The sequence below is a fragment of the Chanodichthys erythropterus genome, chromosome 16, assembly GCF_024489055.1.
Source record: "Chanodichthys erythropterus isolate Z2021 chromosome 16, ASM2448905v1, whole genome shotgun sequence".
NCBI lineage: Eukaryota > Metazoa > Chordata > Actinopteri > Cypriniformes > Xenocyprididae > Chanodichthys > Chanodichthys erythropterus.
The window spans coordinates 11759005-11780743 of NC_090236.1; the positions used below are offsets into that span (position 1 = coordinate 11759005).

Consider the following 21739-nt stretch of genomic DNA (forward strand, 5'->3'; position numbering starts at 1 on the left):
TTGCAAGTAGATAAATACAATAAAATAAAGTTACAAATAAAGTAAGGTCTAAGAATAGTATTTAGGTATAGAAATGTAATATATAAATTAAATATAGATTAATATTTGGTAAAGCTGTGTTTTTATTGTTTGATTAACATTAAAGACATACAGCAGCAGGTATTTATAGGCTGCTGTCACTTTAAGACCTAATGCATGTCAGATACTTATTCACATCTGATTTCTTTCTGTTTACATTCACTTCACTTAAGAAACGATCATAAAAAATGTTTTTGAGAATACTTGCCAAGACGGGTATTTTAAGATAATTTTGTGCATAGGTGTCCGTTCAGGCGCACATGTTCTGCATGATGGTTAAACTTTAAAACGAATCAGCGAATCGCATGTGTGCCGAATGTGTGCACATGTGGGACCTGGGTCATATGGTCCGTTACACCCCTATTCGTATCTAAAAAAAAAAAAAACAGCACTGCGTTTCACTCTGAAGCATGCAGCACATATATTTATTGAATTAAATCACAAGCTTTGCGATTTGATAATTGCACTGGGGCCATATCGTGATTTTGGTTTTATTTAGATTAATCATGCAGTCTGGTAAAATTGTGAGTATCGTAATGATTTTGATATGCTTTTAATTTCGCCATTGAAGTCTTAATGAATCAATCCATAAATTACATTCACTAAGAAACATTCACAATTTTTCCTATATTAAATGTTATAGTAAAAGAAAGATGTTGGTAAATATTCTTGTTTATAGTTCTATGTATTTTATATTGGTCAAGATAAATAAAAAGTTAAAATAGTGGAAAACGTGCCTTAACTCTATTTTTACTGCATTTTAATATTTGCAATAAATATTTTATTGAATATAATGAGAAAAACTAAAAAAATGAGACTATAACGCAGTCTCGCACAGGCTTAAAAACCAGTGCAGTCCGACCCAATGACTCAGCTCTACGCAGAGGTGAAGTTTGGGTGAGTCACACATGCTTTAATAGACTTGTCCTGAGATGATATCCTGGATTAACCAGACTCATGGGAATGACCCGGATTGCAGCATACACTCAGACCTCTGAGAATACAACAACAAGAACGAGAATTCAACAAAAACTTAATTGTAATATGTTTTAATTAGAAACCATATTTTAAACCACTTTCAATGTAAGATTGAAAACAAACAACAAATACAATGAGAGCGAGTATCATTACTGAATTCAAAACCCCTGACATCTGCTGTCAGAAGACGTCTAGACAGGGTCTGAAAGGTTAAAGGGTCAAACAATGCATAAACAGCATCTAAACATTAAAGAATAAGCAGGCCAATGAAGGGTTCAGCTGGTAAAAGACAGAAATCTGCCTAGATGTCTAGTTCCCAGGATCCAAACAAAAATAGTAAACAGTTTTACAATAAAATGCTACACTATAAAAATGCTGGGTTAAAAACAACCCAAGTTGGGTTGAAAGTGGACAAACCCAGCGGTTGGGTTAAATGTTTGCCAAACCTGCTGGGTAGTTTTATTTAACCCAACTATTGTTTAAAAATTATTGTATTGCTTGCTTAAAAGGAACCCAAAGTGTGTTGGAAATTAACATTTATTGCTTTTTGCTTAATAAATGAACATTTATTAATAAGTATAATGAATAATAATTAAACAAAAATTTATTACATTTCTTATTAATAAATGTTCACCTTTTGATTATTATTGTTGCCTCTAGTAATTGTGTGACTGATTGATTTTTAAATTTCCAGCCCATTTTGGGTTCATTTTAAGCTAGCAATACAGTCATTTTTAAACAATAGTTGGGTTAAATAACACTGCCCAGCAGGTTGGGCAAACACTTAACCCAACCGCTGGGTTTGTCCATTTTCAACCCAACTTGGGTTGTATTTAACCCAGCATTTTTTAGAGTGTAGGTTGCAAAAGTAGAGTTTCTGTTACTACAGCAGATTTTTCATCAATTAATATGGGATCTCACTTCAAGTAAAGTAAAATATGTTTTAAATTCATTTTGTTGACAATTTCGGCAAATATTATAAAAATTAAAAAAAAGCGCAGCAAAGACAAGTTTGCTTTTGTCTAACTTAGTGTCTAATAAAAAAACCTCTAATTTCAGACGTTGCGGTTATTTATACCTGCTTTTTATTAACCGGCTATAGGGGATAGTAATACACGCATACATAAATAAATGTTGTGTTGCAATATTGTGAGGAAAATAATAATATATAAATATATGACTGCACTGGCAGGCCAAAAAAAACAATACTGTAGTACTTGTTGTATTTTGATGGAAACTGGTGAATTGGGGAAAATTTTACATGGAAATAGAAAATGGTGTTTTGAATGGTAAAACCTGTGTTCTACCCATTTCACTACCAATTAAAAAAATAATAATTTAAAAGAACCAAACATAACCACCACATCAAACAAAGATGAAACAAAAACATTCGCATTATTAAATATGAGCAAAACAGACAGCATTCCTGACAGCACAGGCCTCTGGGACTGAGCCAGCGGTGTCCTGAGGTCGGCTGTTTCTTCCGCTCTATTCACCATTCCGGCTCTTTCAATTTCAAGTCTGTTCAGCAGCGCTGGACTTAAACCCGTCAGTCAAAAGCAACAAATCTTTTATTCCTCTTTCCTCTGAGCCTCAGTTAAAACACAGTAATCCCATATTGCTGCCACACTAAGAACAGGATCATGGGTAAGGACGTTAGATATCCACATCTGCCTCCTCAGTCCCTTTCATCCACATATCCAATCGCATACATTTCCTTGCCAGAGAGAGCAAATGAATATCACCCAGCTCTGATACCGTGCCAAAGCCCTGTTAAAATTCTAGCACATTTGGACCCCTATTGGCTGAAAGAACATTTTTTGGTATTCCTTTGAGTGCCTGATTATAAATACTACAATATAGCTTGTTGATCTGTGCAGTTTTAACAGTCAAAATGCATCAAATAATGGCTTTTATATACTGCACATCTGTATCATATATTTATGTTTCTGATGATCTTAAAAACCTTTTATTTTATCATAAGCCATGTTTCATTGCTTGACATTAACTTTGTAGTTATATATAAACACTAAATATGAATTTCTTTACAAAAAAAAAAAAAAACCTATGGATGGATGGACAATTAAATCATTGTGTTATTCTGATAACTTCACTATAAAACTTGAAAAATAATAATAAAGAACAACTGTATCTTTTGAATAAAAGCATATATTATTAGTATTCAAATAATGTTTAAAGGGGTCCTTGATTATGATTTCACTTTATTAACTTGTGTTAGTATGTAATGTTTCTGAATGAAAAAACATCTGCAAAGTTACGACGTTCAAAGTTCAATGCAAAGGGAGATATTTTCCTTTTACAGAAATCGCTTTTTAAGGACTACAACAAATGGCTGATAGGGACTAAAATGAGTTTCTTCCCTGTTTGTGACATCACAAACCACAAAAGTTACATAAACCATGCCCCTGAGAACACACAACAAAGGGAGTGAGGACATGTTGGACTGCTTTAGAGATGTTAGGGGTATTATAGGTCCCCTTTAATTATGACTGTATTTATGCCATCAACTAGGATAACATCAAAAACTTACAACGGCCGTTTTTACACTGGAATGATCAAGAATTAAATTCATGCTAACAGTTTGTAATTATGTGTGAACTCCATGTAAGACAAACAGGCTCTTGTATGACAGCTCACACTGTGAGGCGCGAGATAAGTGCAGCTCCTGCAAAACAAGCACATGACCATCAACCGTCAGTGTTACCAACCACGCTTGTAGAAAAGAGCCCAGACAAAAACACAGGCGTCCCACATACCAGTCGAGCACATGTTGTGCAAACTAAAATCTCCGCCCTCTTTTGGCACAAACACACGTTTATGCACAAGCAACACGCTGCTGTCAAAGTAGGTTTCTTGTTCCTGTATTTGCGAGGTTGGTTTCACTTCACATGAATCCAGCATTATCCTACACTCACACATGCCCTCTTACACATGCACACACAGATTTAAGGCCACAGAGAACAAGATCGGTTTTGCATCCTCTGTGAAAGTTCAGACATGCTCAAAAAACAGGACCAGGCAATGCACCACGATTTCCCAAATTACAATCAAAATGCTGCCAAAATCTGACAGGCTACGGCAATGTTTGAAAAGGCACCCATGTGTTCACCAAAGCGACCAAACTAGTTTGTCTTGCATCTAAGCTTTTCACACAACCCTCCATTATGTCAGCTACGTTACATCCCATGAACACTGGTGTCAGATTCACTGCCAGAGATCGGCACACTGACTAGTGCACTAATATTATTGACTGATAAGTTGAAAATGCTCAAAATGGAACAAAACATCTGAAATAACAAAATCAAAACTGAGCACATTTACTTCCTGAATACGTGTTTGTGGACTTACTATATCAATTATTCTCAATTAAACAATGTGAATTATGTTTCTGAAGATAAATTTCCTATAATATTCATAGTGCAGCTACTACACCTTCAAAACTGGGGGGCAATTTGAAAGTATTTCAGTGGTAATTGACGAAACGACACAGATGTGGTGCATAGGCTTTATGCTGGAAATAACCCAGAGTAAGTGTTGACCTGTAAAGCCAAATCCAACATCACTGATTTAAATGTCAGCAGTAAGAAATCCAATAAAGGTTTAATTAGCGTTGATTAAATTAAAAGCACATAGCATTTGCACCTGCCCATATAGACCATAATTATGCTCAAATCAATCCTCTACAGTGCAATTAAATCAGTCGCATATGTGACTACGTTTTCATGCAAGGCTACTAAATAGTTGCATCCCAAATGATGCACTATGCACTTATACACTATGTACTCATCTGTGTAGTGTGTGAACTTTGTAAGGTTATTTAGTCATTCAACATCGAAGTCTAATAGCCCCTCCCCCTCCACTACGTGATTAAAACAGAGTGCATAAAGTGTCCAACATTCCACACTTAATTTTTTCCCCGTTAATTTTAGTGCATCATCCGGGTATTTAAAGTGTACTTTTTCTTTTTGGAATTTGTGTGAGCGCAATACTCCCACTATGTATACTTATACAATATTCAATTAGGTTTTTAAGTGTGCGACTTCGGACACCCCTAATTTCTATCATTATTCAGCCAATAGCCATCAACTAATAAGCTATTTGATTTCACTCGCTATAGTGTTTGAGTTGGAGGCTAAGAATAAGTTTAGCACAGATATATTTTCATTTGCCTACACTTGAACACTGACTGAGTGCTTGAGAGTTTCACTCTTCACCTTCAAAAGGCACTATTCATATTAGGGGCTTTCGCACCAGCGGAACCTTTTCATAGTTCCTGGAACTATTGGCTGAAGTACCCGGATTTTTCCATGTTCGCACCGCGGGAACTAAGAACGATTTTAGTTCTAGGAACTCCTTTTGGGGGAAATAAATTAGCTCCTACTTCAGAGTAGGGTCTAAACCAGCACTATAGGAACGATTAGTGACATAAGTGTATGTTGATTGGTCAAACACATGTCAAACACCAGCACTAAGCATTTTTAAAAAGCTGTCTAAAGATATTTAGTTCACGAACATGGAAAACAGCAATAACGGCATTTTACCTGTTGTCTACAGGGTTGTGTTCTTTTCTCAGCCTCGATGATATGCATTACTGAAAGTTGTCATAGGAGATTTCGTCTCTTAGCCCCACTTTTTTCTCTTTCATTCGCCTAAATTATGCATTTACATTCCAGCTCCAATCACGGCATCATCCAGTCACCAGTTTTTAGCGTCTGTAAATGCCGTACTTACAGACACCGCTGTCGGCCACTTCTTGCGAATGCAACCAGGAACTTGGCCCGGGGGAGAAATTAGTTGTCGGGAACTATAGTGGCTAGTTCCTAGAAGTATTCAGTGCGAAAGCCCCTTGATATCAATGAATGCACAGTGTATTTGACGCACTGTAAACTCTAGTATTTCGGTGCCCGACTCACCCTCACATGCAAGAGAGAGTCTTGCATACCAGGTAGAATTGACGTGCTACATGTAAATGGTATTCTTTGTAGTATTTTCCTGTCAAAAAGTTCGTTTGGAATTATTCAGCCTTTAAGAACAAGCAAAAACCACTGCCGGTTCCTTCGATAGTGGGCAGAACTAATTATACGAACTGCAATCTCACTGGCTAACGCTCACCTATTACCGTCCACGTTTTGATTTCAGAAAATCAGTTTGAGGGAACGTAGAAAATGTGATTAACATTCATTAACCCATCATTTAATCAGACCTTAGCGCATTTTTTTGTTATTGTTATTAGTAGAACAATTAGTAGTAGTAGGATCTTATCTTATTGAATGACTAACAATGCCCACCACCACCAGCCCCAAGTTCTGTTAATAAGACAAATATACATACATTTTCATTTATACATGGATGCCATTTGGTTTTAATTGTAATTACTGAAGTTCTATCATAAAAAAATAAAATGCTTGATTGACAGATATTAAAAAGTGTAGTTGTTATGTGTTCAGATCATATCACATATCTTAATAAAAGGCTGATTTGGTGGAATCATTGAAATATATAGTAGTCTATAGTCTGGCAAGTAAAAACAACAACAACAACAACAACAACAAAAAAAAAGACTAGTGCCAATGACACTTCTACTGCCAAGGTATGTGCAGCTGCAAAGGGTTGTCTATTAATCAAAAAAAGCAGATTGTTGATTGTACAAGTCAAATACAGCACTGTGGCATCTATGAGAGTTTGGACTGTATTTCAAAGCCAAAAAATTATTATACTGGCCTTAGTTTTTGAATTCAATGTAAGGTAATGTAACATTTTTAATAACATTTCCAATAATTTCAGTAAACAAAAGGTAGTGAATATTAGACATCACTTCATCACTTCAGATAATAATAGTGTACAACCTATCAAAGGCACTGTACGTCTATGCCACACTGCCTCATTTTTATGTCATGGCGCCCATAATGGCAATTTAAATCTAATAGAATTGAATTAAAAATGCATTTATTCTACAATGTAAACAGGAAACTTGCCTTAAATTATGTAACTGATACAAGGGTAAACAGAGAAGCGTCCAAAGCCAAAAAAGCTTAAAATGGGGATTGTGTTTATTTCTTTTCAAAATGTGTAAGCAATAAGGTACGAGAGGCTGTGCTGTATCATGAATAAGTCACGGCTGAAGGGCGTTGTGCCTCGTGTTGTGCCTGCAACCCCTTCAGCCATGGCTTATGCACGATACAGCACTAGCCTCGAGTACCTTATTGCTTTTATAAAACGGTTACCACACAATACAAATATTAAAGCCAAAAATATGTATCAATGCAAGTAACCTTTCACTATATAAAATCCTTCCTTCTGCTGGAAAAAAGATAGTCTCTGATCGTGAACAGCAACAGTGACTAGACTACAGACTACAATGAGCTTCTTCCCAGTTCAGTGACATCACTAACCCTAACATTTACATAAACCCCGCCCCCGAGAACATGCAACAAAGGAAGTGAGGCCATGTTGGGCTGCTTTAGAGAAGAGGAAGAGTTGTTGTAGTAGAGTGTTGTTGCCATGCCGTCATACACCAGACTGATTCACAAACGAGGGTCAATTCAACACTGGATTTGTACAAAAGATTAACATGACGGCAAATGCTAGACGATGAGTTGAATCAACTCCACAGCAACTACATCAATTTATCCACTAACCATTCAGAAACGTCCAGTTTCATTCTAAAAGTTGTAACTTCTTCCTGAGTCTCTCCATCAGTGTCGACTCCGGTTTGAACAATGTAAGGCTGAACACCGTTACTGACAATCCTCATTTTGGCTGCGTGAGATTCTCCAGCTTTGTTGTTGGTGAGCAACCGAAGCGTGAGATGTTAAAGCCCCGCCCTCTTTTGGAAAGGGGGTCAGGCGCAGCAGCTCATTTGCATTTAAAGGGACACACACAAAAACGGTGTTTTTACTCACACCCAAATAGGGGCAAATTTGACAAGCTATAATAAATGATCTCTGGGGTATTTTGAGCTGAAACTTCACAGACACATTTTACACCGACTGTAATCGCAGACTGAACGCAACTGGCTCTGACTGTACGCGTTTGAGCGCGATCAGTCACAAGTATCAATTTACATTTATAATCGGCCTTACAATCGTTAAGTGCGCAGCTTTAGGGAAACCAGAGACTTATATTACATCTTGTGAAAAGGGCATTATAGGTCCCTTTTAAAACACAATTAAGTGTAGTTGAGATACATAGATGGAACTCGTATTCTGTGTTTCTATGGTAAAAGTGTTGACTAAAGTCCTGCTGTCTGCTGTAATTAGATTCATGGTGTTAGCAGAGCAAAGGATTGAATGGATGAGTAGTTAATGTGCGTGTCTGAACAATGGAGAAGACAAGAACGTCTCAAATTCTCCAGACAATCTGGTGAAGAGCATGAGGATGCTAGCTTTCTCATCTCAAGTGTCAGAGACATGGCATTACGAGATGGCCTGACCATTATTTGGAAACTCCTTTACAAACGTTGCAGAAACACAACATAAGACCTAAGCGATCGAGTTTTACAACTTGATTCTCTAGCACACCAGCATATAACTGAATACTGAATCGCCTGTATACTGACAGCACTCAAATCATACAACGATTGATTTTAACTCTCACATTTACAAACAGACCTAACATCTTAAAAGTAGATAAGAATCAGCTTTGATTTAGCATTCTGAATCATAAACTTGCAAAAACATCTGCTAAACACTGTTCTAACATCTGGCAGGGAAAATTTGAACAAAGTACTGCAACTCTAAAAGTTACATAATTTGGATGAAAATGCGCACCAAAAATCTGCTATTTTGATATATATTTTCTAAAGCGTAAACCGCTAAGCAAGCGCAACTGAATAGCCATCAAAATTTCATTCATATTCATTCATAAATAAATAATTCTAGCACATGTGCACTTCTTTACATACATAAACATGGATATACTTCGTATATATATTCTGGATGGACCATGAGCATGTCACTCTACATGAAAAATTATAATATGAATGTAAATAAAACATGAACTGTTACGTCACATCCTTGCAGGGAAATGCGACTTTGGTTTCAAAAACAAATAGTGTTGGCCAGACGTGTATGCGTGCAGTCCGTGTCATGAGCATGAGGAGAAAGTCACTATTTCCTGACAGGACGTGCGTACAGACCAGCAAACACAGACCCTGTTGATTGAAGGGTTTCTAGAAACCAATCGCTTCGCAATCCAACAGCTCTCAGCAGCACGACATGGCCGTTTTAACAAAAACAAACCTTCAGTCATAGCTGGTACACTTGACAACTAAAATATCCAATTTATCCTTCGCTAAGCTCTGCCCCCTGGTTACTGTTGCTAGGTCTGATGAACTTTACAGAATGCCTCAGAACAAAGCTGGAGATTTCTGTGACCAGTGTTATGCAGATATTCTTCTTATATGGAATGGCGTGAATAGTAACAATGCAAGTCATCTTTATAGGCCTTTTCCTTTAAGCAAATTGTTAAAGGCACAATATGTAAGATTTTTAGATTAAAATATCCAAAAACCACTAGAACAGTGTTATATATTTTGTTGACTTATGTACTTACATTATCCCAGATGTTTCCAGGAATGTTTAAATCCAGAGAAATAAGCAATTTTAACCAGGACATTGCCTATCAATGATATCATACCTGCGTTATCCTTGATTTCCTGTTTTATTTTGTAGAAACCATGGAAACACTAAAGACGCTTTAATATATTATGCGTTTTATTAAACAGGTGAGCAACTGTTTGGATACATTTACCAACAGAGAACTAATCATGCTACATAGCTCAACACAGTAAGTCTTATTGTTTAAATCTAGTTTTCTTGATTTACCGCGAGTTGTACCATGCATAATATCGATCTAGCTTACTGCATTGTGCAACAAGTGTCTCATAGCATCCGCTGAGCGAACGCAGAGTAGCACTATAACAACTTTCAACACACACAAATATCTAATATGATAAAACAGTGCTGCATTACCAGACTTACATCGTGTCCTAACTAGACGCGACGCCATGACATGCGATAAAAAAAGATGCATATCTTTTCCACGTTAATCAGAGTTTTTGTGCTAACAAGCCGCGACGGCTCCATGCAACGATTCTGTTTTAGAAACAGTCATAACTGCTAGACAGTTAAATTGCTTTTTGATGGAATCGTAGCGCATCGCATCTGGTTAGGACTGGAAAAAAGCGTAAGCAGAGACTGGCGTCATCAAACTACGCCTTTGTTTTGAATAAGCAACCTCTAGTGGCTACAAATTACATATTACATATACAGTACGAGTGATTGCGTGCATGAATTAATCATACGTCTCTCTTAATTGTGAAGCTGTGGGTTGTAAATAGTTCCTTCAAAAGTAAAAAAAAATATGCTACAGTTTCTAAGCTACTTTTGTCATAAATCACTGGACAGCGCTGACAACTAGTTGCTGTGTTCCTCTCAGTGCGCGCGATCTTCACGCAATGCGCAGCTACTGTTTGTGCCACAAAGCAGCTGTGCGAGCGCATTAGCTCGATATAATAATACACATCCGATCGTCTAATCACTTGAATGTCCAAAGCATAAAACATACAACTGACAAAGTTTAGTGAAGACGCAAGTCTCACCGATCGCGCGCCATCACTATGTGTTGAACCGGCCGGTTGAACCTCCGTGTTTTGCTTTTTTGCCACTGACTGGACGGGACGGAGTCATGTGGCTACATACGCTGTACTATGTTTTTAAGTCGGAAGTATTGACAGTATTAAAAAAACTAAATAACCGACATGGGAAAATTACGTCGGTTAGAGGTTCTGAATTTCGGTTTCGATTTCGATTACTTTTCGATTAATCGTCCAGCCCTAAATGGATTCAATTTGTTAATGAACTAACATTAAGTTATTACCATTAATTTAAAGCATCAAGAACTTTTTTAATCCCCAAAGAACATTATACAGCTAAAAAGGGTTCTTGATAAGAAGAGGCTTCCTCTGTAAACCTAAGATGATACAAATAAAGAGTATATTTCAAATGTCTGAATTTCCATTGTAGTGGAAACAGCAGCAGGAGGAAAGACTGAAGTCACCGCATCAGCTGAGTCCTACACACCCAAAAAGCCACGAGTTACACAGTTGTCCCACTGAAGGCTTTTAAAGCCTGACCTTTGTGGGGTGAAGGATGAAACTTGACGTATTCTTACAGGGGGTTTCCCCAAATGCGATTGGTTTCTATAAGGGACTCATAAAGAGGAAATTCAGAGGATTTGTGTGCTCTTCGAAAGAAACATCAGAGAGGGGAAAATGTTCGACACCCGTGACATATGCAGTTGAAAATGAGCATGTTCACTGATCTGAAGTACAAATGACCGTGTTGATTGCATCATGGTGACAAGAACTAAGTGCCTAAAGAGAAAATGGTGAATGATAGTGTGATTGTTTTGGTGTTAAACAATGCTGGCCATCACCTCTCCATGCACAAAAAAGATTTTAGGCAAGAAATATGCTCTATTCAACCAGACCAATTAAAGTAATTGGCCAATCACTGGTCATGTTTAGTTGCTGATTTAGAAATGTGTGTCCAAAATCTACAAAGAGCAAATATTTCTAATATTTTTAGTGAATCTAGTAAATGCTAAATAAATGTTAGGCTACATTTAAATCCAAACATTTGGTGTGTTATGTCTTAGAAATAATATATTAGAGCATTCAAAAGTTTGAGGTCAGTAAGATTTTTTTTATTATTATTTGAAATAAATTAATACCTTTATTCACCAAGGATACATTAAACTGATCAAACGTGACAGTATTTACATGTATAATGATACAATAGATTTCCATTTCAAATAAATGCTGTTCTTTCTATTCATCAAAGAAACCATCAAAAAAAAAAAAGGTTTCCACAAAATATGAAGCAGCACAATGGTTTTCAACATTGATAATAATAAGAAATGTTTCTTGAGCAGCAAATCAGCATATTAGGATGATTTCTGAAGGACCGTCATGTGATATTGAAGACTAGTGGTTCACGGTTCGGATCATATTATGGTTTTTGAGTAACGGATCGGATCATTTTTTGGATCAGCAAGAAAAAAAATGTATAAATAATTAAGTACTTTGATACCACAGCAAAAATTACTAGTCTAGCTAATAAATGTAAAATATTATTAAAGGCAAGTGAACAATCAGTGAAAAAATAAGAACAAATACACTAATTACAAGCATAGATAAATACATTATAACAAAGTAAATGTAAAATAACACTATAGTGTTCACTGTATAAATTAAAAATAGATTAATCTTTAAGTTGTGTTTTGTTGTTTGCTGTAATGGTTAAAAATCGCTTAAATGTGTAAATTTGCAAGACAAAACGTATAAATGAAAAATCTGCAATTAATCTGCGAATCACATGCATGCCGAACTATAGGCCTGGTCCTTACGGATCAACTACGATCCATTTAATTCCTACTGAGGACTGGAGTAATGATGCTGAACCTTCAGTTTGCATCACAGGAATAAAATACATTTTAAAATGTATTCAAATAGAAAATAGTTTTCACAATATTTCTGTTTTTACTGTATGAAAAATCTTACCGACCCCAAACTTTTGAATGGTAATGTATATTAGTATTATAAGCCACCTTGCTCTTCTAGGTGTGGATAATCAATATCAAACACTACAAAACCCATAATGGTGGTCAGCCTTAAAAATGATCAAATTAGCCAAAATATTTAATAACAAACATTAAAGAAACGAATGAAAAATTTTGCATGGATCAGCCTGGACTTGCTGATTAGACGACTCATACTATGGCTGTTGGATTACATTTGTTCTGAGCAGAATACGAAAGTGCTTTTGTTTATTTTACGAAATGGATCCAGAGGTCAGTGATACTGAAAGCTCTTCAAACACACACGTGAAAAGCAGTATATGAAATACAAGCTCTTAAATGAGGGCCTATTTCAAATCTTGCCATTTTAATCAATCAGCCACCTTCATTTACTAAAAGAGAACCAAATACTAGAAAAAAAAAGCATAACTGCAATATAAAATGTGCCAAATTCTATCAACATCAAGTAGAGACACAAAGCCTCTTTTTTTGTCAGCGTTAAAACCTTGTACTTCAAAGCCCTGTGTCTGTGCGGGAAAAAAGGAGCTCGGCAAAATAAAAATGGCATCCAGTTTGAACGTGAAGCGAGGAGAGAGGTCTCTCACGGGAATGGTTCAGATCACAAAGGCCAACGTCTAATGGGTAGGAGAGTGAGTCACACGCCTGTTTCTCTCTCTCGTGCTTTTCCCTTTTTCTCCCTCTCTATCATGCAACCAGCTCCTGCTCGCACGAGCTTCATGGAAATACGTCTGCTGAAACCGTCCGGCGCACAGTGGATGAACTCGACAGAAACGCTGCAGCGTACCAGTGTCATCTGTGCAAATGAAAGCAAAACTAGGACACGACTGTAAACAGAGCAGCCAAATGTGCAGCGCCAGTTGGTGCACTTCTGATTTCTTGCAGACAGACGTGCTGTTGGGTAGTTCATGCATAACGTCTCCTTGGCTTTTTTTTTACATTAAAATTTTAGGTTAAAATTAATGTATAATGTAATATGAAAAAAGAAAGAAAGAAAGAATTAGTATTGTTTAAATGCTGTTTAAATAGTTTTAGCATGTCAAACTACACAACATACCAACTTCCTTCTATATAAAATATGATTGGTTGAAAATACACTAGAGATTTCAGGTTTCAAAATTGTACTAGGGTGGGTGATATACCGGCAGACACAATTAACAGGTAGAAGACTTAGAGATTTTGCAATATGTCTCTATCACGGTTACACTCACATGATGTTGCTATGCTGCGGCATCACAAAAGCTTATCATTTGAATGTGTTTTTAAAAAAGGGATTTTAAACCATTGAAGTGCAGTAAGCAGCGAAAGACAACATTTCGCTATTTGCGCACATTGTCTGAGAGATGGTTTCTGAGCGCTGTCTGAGGGATGCATGCAGCATATGGAGCCGCTGCTCAGCGTGTGATTACTGAAATTAGTTCTTTTTTTTTGTTGGGCTTGAATGCAATAAACATACTTATCAAAATGCCCGTCTTTGCAAGTATCCTCGTAAACACAGTCATTTTTGTCTTAAGTGAACGTAAACATTTGAGAAAGAAAATGCATGAGTATATTGGATCCGTGCATTCGGTCTTAAAGTGACAGCAGCCTAATAAACCTGCTGCTGTCTGTCATTAAAGTGTTAGTTCACCCAAAAATGAAAATGTTGTCATTTATTACTTACCCTCATGCTGTTCCACACCTGTAAGACCTTCGTTAATCTTCGGAACACAAATTAAGATATTTTAGTTGAAATCCGATGGCTCTGTGAGGCCTCCATAGGGAGCAATGACATTTCCTCTCTCAAGATCCATAAAGGTACTAAAAACATATTTAAATCAGTTCATGTGAGTACAGTGGTTCAATATTAATATTATAAAGTGACGAGAATATTTTTGGAGCGCCAAAAAAAAAAAAACGAATTATTTAGTGATGGCCGATTTCAAAACACTGCTTCAGGAAGCATCGGAGCATAATGAATCAGTGTGTCGAATCTGCTGTTCGGAGCGCCAAAGTCACCTGATTTCAGCCGTTGGCAGTTTAACACGCGATCTGAATCATGATTCGACACACTGATTCATTTGTGCTCCGATGCTTCATCAAGCATTGTTTTGAAATCGGCCATCACTAAATAAGTCGTTATTTTGGGTTTTTTTGGCACTCCAAAAATATTCTCGTCGCTTTATAATATTAATATGGAACCACTGTACTCACATGAACCGATTTAAATATGTTTTTAGTACCTTTATGGATCTTGAGAGAGGAAGTGTCATTGCTCCCTATGAAGGCCTCACGGAGCCATCTGATATCAACTAAAATATCTTAATTTGTGTTCCGAAGATTAAGGAAGGTCTTACGGCATGAGGGTAAGTAATAAATGACAGAATTTTCATTTTAGGGTGAGTTTTTTGTGATATTGAAAATTCTGACAAGAATTATGAAATTTCAATCGTATCAAATTTTGATTTCATAAAAACCTTATTTGAAGCAAAAATAACTATCACTGTAAAAAAAATTATTCCGTTAAATTTATGGTAAAAACAAAAAAACGGCAGCTGTGGTTGCCAAAAATAGATTAGTAACATTTTAGGTTTTACAGATTTAACTTACATTTACAGTAAAATATCATATTTCACTAACTGATATAATGTTAATTTACTAATCTATTAAAGAACTAATATCTGATTTATACCTTTATAATACACTGATGACCACCAAACACAGAGGTGATGGGTTACATGATGAATCAAAGTTCATCACAAGCAGCTTTTCCACAAGCTGAGAAGGTACTATATGCAAATATATAAAAGGTGCACATAAACATTAATTTAACAACAGATGTAACATAAAACCCTAATGTGCATAACTGATTAGAAAAAATCTAAGAAAACTAAAAAGAAACTGTCATATCAACAAAAGTGTCACATAGGGAATTTTGGGAATGTCAATGTATGTTTTTTACTGTAAATTATACGACGTTATTTTTCCCTTCGAAAAACTGTAAATTCAACAATATTTTACTGTAAGATTACATTAAATGTACAGTTAGATCTATTACAGTGATTCACAGTATATAGTATGGAAACTTTCTGTTAACCAATTAACAGTTTTTCACTGTAGCATTTTTACAGTATTTTACCGTTAAAATCACAATAATTTTTTATATCACTATCGTGACTTAAAATTGCTCATGTCGTGATATAAGATTTTGGTCATATAACCCACCCCTAGTACTATTACTGATTTTTTTATACTACAAATAAACAAACTAAAATACTAATAAAATACAAAAACAATGTTTTAAATAACACAACTGTTGGCTTGAACAATATGGATTATTTAATGGCCAATAACACTAATATCAACAGTGGAAGATGGCTGATATAATGTTGATATATTACAACTAATAATAAAAATACATATATATTATGGAAATTTCTAAGAAATGAGACGTACACAAAATTGCCATACTATTAACCCTAAATTCAGTAACATCTCTAAATTAACGTTGACAAAATGTTTACAAGGCTGCCGTCAACTTTTGAAACTGACGTGTGGGAAATACCACATCTAATTATCAGACAACCAGATGTAGTTATCGATCACTGAAAATAATCTCAAAATGGAGAAACACTGCTTTATAGGTCTGGCTTTATTAATAAAAACAATAAATGCCATAATAGATTTAGAGCAACATTTCAAATGCATATTCTTTGTTTTGACTCTGCAGTAAATCTGGGTATGTATGAATGTTATGTTAAACACATTATGAACACTGGGATATTATGAACTGGGAACGTCCTGAAATGATATTTGGAAAAAATAAAAGGTGTGGCTGCGCGTGACACAACAGCGTTTTTCACTTTTAGGCCCAAATGAGAAAAATAAATGTGTCTATGAAAAAAGAATCTGCCTCTTTGGGGTTACGTTTATTATTGCAAACTTTTAAGCTCGATTTCATTGTCAGTCTATCTTTATTTTGGCTCAATCTGTGTCGCTTTCCATCTGCCAAATGCAGTTTGTTATTTTGCTGAGATACGTGCGAGTGTTGCCTTGACAGTCGCTGCAAATTCCCACCGCATCAGCACCACCATGGATCGTTTATCTAACGTAAACACGCCATATAACTATAAAAGAAGCATTTTGGAGGCTAAGTAGCCCTGAAACAACCTAGACAGAAACGAGCCTGTTATTATTCGTCATAACGCCGTTGAATTGCACAGATTCTCACACAGGGGCCTTTCGCGCATGTGGCCCCGTGACTTTAAAAAGGGTCAATGGAAAAACAGCAGGAACCACAGGCTCTCCTTGGACGGTGGCCCGGCTGTGGAAAACTGGGATCTTTGAATAATAATCCCTAATATGTCATTCTGAAAGTGTGTGAGTGCAGAACAAGACTAAGCGAGTGGGCGTAAACATCTGATCTAGATTCCATACTCAGAAGCTAAAACGAATATCAAATCTGTCCTGCCCAAAAATAAAAGTCAAAACAAAACCTTCGAAAATGCTTCAATTATTAAATAACCCACAACAATAATCTATATAACTTAAATGTAGAAAATTTGGAGGATAAAAATAATAAAATAAATATAAAAAAAAAAAAATATTGTATATTATACAGTAAGTCATTTCTTCACTATATTTTTAAAAGATCAAACAATCTGGAAACATTTCAATAACACACTAGATTTTGAAGACCTAAAATATAATAATTCATAAAAATAATGCATTATTCACAAATAAACAGCTGCTTTCAGAATACCCACCCTATATATACACATGTATGATTGTGCTCATAGTAAACAATGTAGTATCGTGTTGTCATCACAAAAATCTCTATGAAAGACACAACGAACTGCACCTGCATTTGACATGCTTCTGGCTTTCGCTGCACAGCTGAAGACGCCTCGGTACGTCCTTTAGACAAAAGGTTTCTGCGCGAAGGACGGTCACCAAATAAAGCTTTGTGCAAACCACACACACACACACACACACACATACATACATACATACATACACACACACGCCAGAGCTGCATGCATGAATACAATATTTCATGCACGTCGCAGCTGCAACCGCGCTCAATATAACAAACGCCACGAAATTATTATACAAATATATATTTACATACATTCCATGCATTTGTGTCATACATGCTCCAGTCATTTATAACGAAAAAAAAATGGGTTATGCAAATTACAATAAGTGCAATGCGTTCTGGCTGACTCTCTGACACCAAGATCCCACTTTAATTGGTTTATTATGAAAACTACAGCATACAGTATCACGTTGCGGTCTGCGCCACCCCTCTCACGCACAGACAATGAGCCCGCAGTGGGTTTATGAGACATGCGGGCCCCTCCAGCTCTTCACACCCGCACGCGCCTGTCACTGACGCACGCGCGACACGCTAGCAACGCTCCTGAACACAAACCTGCACATAATACTCAGCAAATAATCCTACATACACCTCGTTATTGTTGTTCTAGCCACTCAGGCTGGTTGGTTAAGCTCCCCATAGCAAAACTAACTGCGTTTTCCTCCTTCTACAGTCGGAACCCGCGACAATAAAACAACCGAAACTTTCTGCTTACCGTCTTTGGCTTCCTCTTCGTCATTCACCTACGAGCAGGATACGGAATCACGACGATTTTAAGGAAAAGAAATGAGTGTGTCGGAGGGTAAAAACTGAACATTAACCCTACGGCTGTGTGACGTCTCTCAGTGCTGCTTTTGAAAACATCGCCGTCAGTCCGTCTCTAAGAAAAGCCCCAGCGAAAAAACACGTAAAGCACAGGAGCTCATTGGCTGACGAGGGGCCACGTGATCCGAGGCGCTCAAAAACGTTTTGCGCGTGCTCGTACTCTCTGCTGCTACACTGATATTTTTGCTGTTCTATTAATGTTTTGTTTGTTTATTTTATTATTATTCAATTCATTAATTATTTCTTATGTATCTTTTTTATTTAATTAAATATAATTTGGCTGAAATAATTTTATGTTATTTTGATTTTATATATTTTAATATATAATTAGTTATTTTATTTCCTCATTATCTCTGCAATATACGATGCGTAACAAAATTATATCAGTTTAGACAAATATATAGAGAAATTGTGGCAAAGAATATGTCCAGTGGTGTTTCAATTTAATCAAATTCATTTGTTTATCGACTTATTTCCTATATTCTTTTATTTTATGGTTTAGATTATGTTAGATTGTTTTGTGTCTGTAATAAAATAATTGTTTTTATTTAATCTAATTTATTAACTTTTTGTGCGTTATTTCATATATTCTTTTATTATGGTTTTATCGTTTGGATTATGTTAAATTGTTTTGTGTTCATACGTTTTTAAAATAAAAAAATAGCTCCACTCTTTGAACATTTTTTTTTTTTTTTATAAGTGAAATACATGCACTCTCTGTGTATCTCAATGTGTTTTTATATGAGGGTTTAACGTTATATTATTATTTTTTCCTTCTTTGGGATTTGGGGGGGGAGGGGCTGACGCTGCGCACTGTGACGTCACCCTTTCCGTCCGACGCTGCAGCAGCGAGCGATCGCGAATGTTCTGGAACGTTCATGTCGGAGAGGCGCGAGGAGAAGGAGGAGAAGGTATTTGTCGAACGCGAATCATTGTGGCGTCATTCATTCTGTTATTTCGAGAGCATAGAATGTGTTTGGTTCTAGTTTCGCTGTTTTAGAACGCCGTTTGTCGCGCATTCCGGGGTTATTAATGTTGTGGCGCAGTTGGTTATTTATATGATGTAGGAAAAAGGGAGTTCGCGCATGCGCAGGGGATGGGCTGGTATTATGTTGCAGAACGAGCTCGAATCACAAGGGAGAACATTGGTCTGTGTGTGTGTGTGTGTGTGTGTGTGTGTGTGTGTGTGTGTGTTAGGGGGATGGGCGCTGGCTACACACACACACACACACACTCACTCACGTGCGTGCACGCACATGCACAGAACCAGCTAGAGGCGGTTGCATGAAATGCCACTATTTTGTGGTCTGAAGAAGTGATCATAACATGAAAACATATGCGTGCTTGATATATGACACTTGTGAAGAACTGGGTTATAGTTTGAACCTTAACAACAAAGACTATAAAGTGTTATGATAGTACCATTTGTACTATTGCATAAGCATAAAAGTTAGCAGCTGGATAAAAAGGGGGAAAAAGGCTAAAACCAGCCTGAGCTGGTTGGTTGGTCTTCCAGCCTGGTCATATCTGGTTTAGGGTTGGTTTTGACCACATCTTTATATCAGACTAGGAGACCAACCAGCTAAAACCATCTTAACTTGTTTTTTTTATCAACCTATACTCTTTGTTTTTTTATTTACTTTACAATGTAATATTTTATATATTCCATTTTGGCAGTATTGTCTTCTGGAATCTAGTGACTTTCCTAGTTAAAGGTAAAAATAAAATACTATGGTCGTACTTGGAGCATTGATGGTGATAGACCTACTAAGCAGTCATTAAAGGAGTAGTTCACTTTCAAATTAAAATTTCCTGATAATTTACTCACCCCCATGTTATCCAAGATGTTCATGTCTTTCTTTCTTCAGTCAAAAATAAATTGGTTTTTGATGAAAACATTCCAGGATTATTCTCCTTATAGTGGACTTCACTGGACCCCAAACAATTGAAGGTCAAAATTACAGTTTCACTGCAGCTTCAAAGCGTTCTATGCGATCCCAGGCAAGAAATAAGGGTCTTATCTAGAGAAACCATTGCTCATTTTCTAAAAAAAAATTAAATATGTTTATGTTTTAATCATAAATGCTCATCTTGAACTAGCTCTTTTCTTCTTCTTCTTCTCTATTTGTATTCCAGCAGTGTAGACACTGCTAAGTGTATTACTGCCCTCCACAGGTCAAAGTTTGAATTAAATTGTCATATACAATATGCTAGTACAAGTATATAATAATTAGTTCAAACTTTGACCTGTGGAGGACAGTGGACATATATGTCCACTATATGGAGAAAATTCCTGGAATGTTTTCATCAAAAACCTTAATTTCATTTCAACTGAAGAAAGAAAGACATAAACATCTTGGATGACATGGGGGTGAGTAAATGATCAGGAAATTTTAATTTGAAAGTGAACTAATCCTTTAATATTTTACCATTTATTATTGGCACGGACAATAACTGTACCTGATTGGCCAAATGACAGAAAAAATAGTGTAAAATAACAGCAATTGTGTGTGCATCTTATTTATTATCATTAAACTGCATTGTATAATCAGTATTTCAAACACACACTGCTACCTGGATATCGTTCAGCTAGCTACTGTAAGTGCTGTGGTACGTGACTATGGCATTCATGTACTCTGGTATATTTCACAATGCCATTGTATGGTCACATTGTTTGTTTGATGTGGGTTGTTTATACATGTTGTACTGTACATATCTGCTACTGTCAGTGATGATATGTTTTATGGATGGGTTCTGCCAAGCATTGTTTGTATCAAATAAATCCAAAGTAATACCAAAATCTATGTGCTTACTTTTATGTCTTTTTAAAGAATATTATGGATGGAGGTCATCACACTGACCATGTGCACATGCACAAGAATATTGGTCCTATTTAGATTAATATTAATTAATACGGATGCACGATATATTAGCCACCATATCAGTATAGGACGATATATGTATATATTTTTAATGTTATCGTTATCGGCCCAATAAGAAAATTTGGCTGATATATTAAAGCCGATAAATAATATATTTTTTCCTTCAGCTGAGACACTTAAGATGTGCACTGTTCACCATGATGGTTTTGAATTTCTTGAAATTCAAGAAGGAAAATACAGTTAAGTGCAACCAGCTGCACAAGTCTGTCATATAGGCTACATAATATTATAATTGTTGTCATGGGACATGGCTTTTAATTGGTGAGACTTTTGTTTTTGTAATCAGGTTCTCCGAAATTATATAAAAATTTGGATTTAGATTTATCGCCCAATATATCTGTTATCGGCCTTCAAATATAAAGAATTATCATATCGGTCAATTTTAATATCGGTGCATCCCTATTTAATTAGATTTATATTTCATAACTCCATTAAATAA

At 36.2% G+C, this 21739-nt stretch overlaps 1 protein-coding gene across 2 annotated transcripts in view; it reads right to left on the reverse strand.

Annotated features, from left to right (window-relative positions):
- Positions 1-18448, reverse strand: part of ankrd12 (ankyrin repeat domain 12) — a 58619-nt gene extending 40171 nt beyond the window's left edge. For both annotated transcript variants that reach the window (XM_067361972.1, XM_067361973.1), the window contains exon 1: positions 18249-18448. The gene's annotated coding sequence lies outside the window, so the exon portion shown is untranslated. The remainder of the gene's footprint in view (positions 1-18248) is intronic.
- Between the last annotated feature and the right edge of the window lie 3291 nt (positions 18449-21739).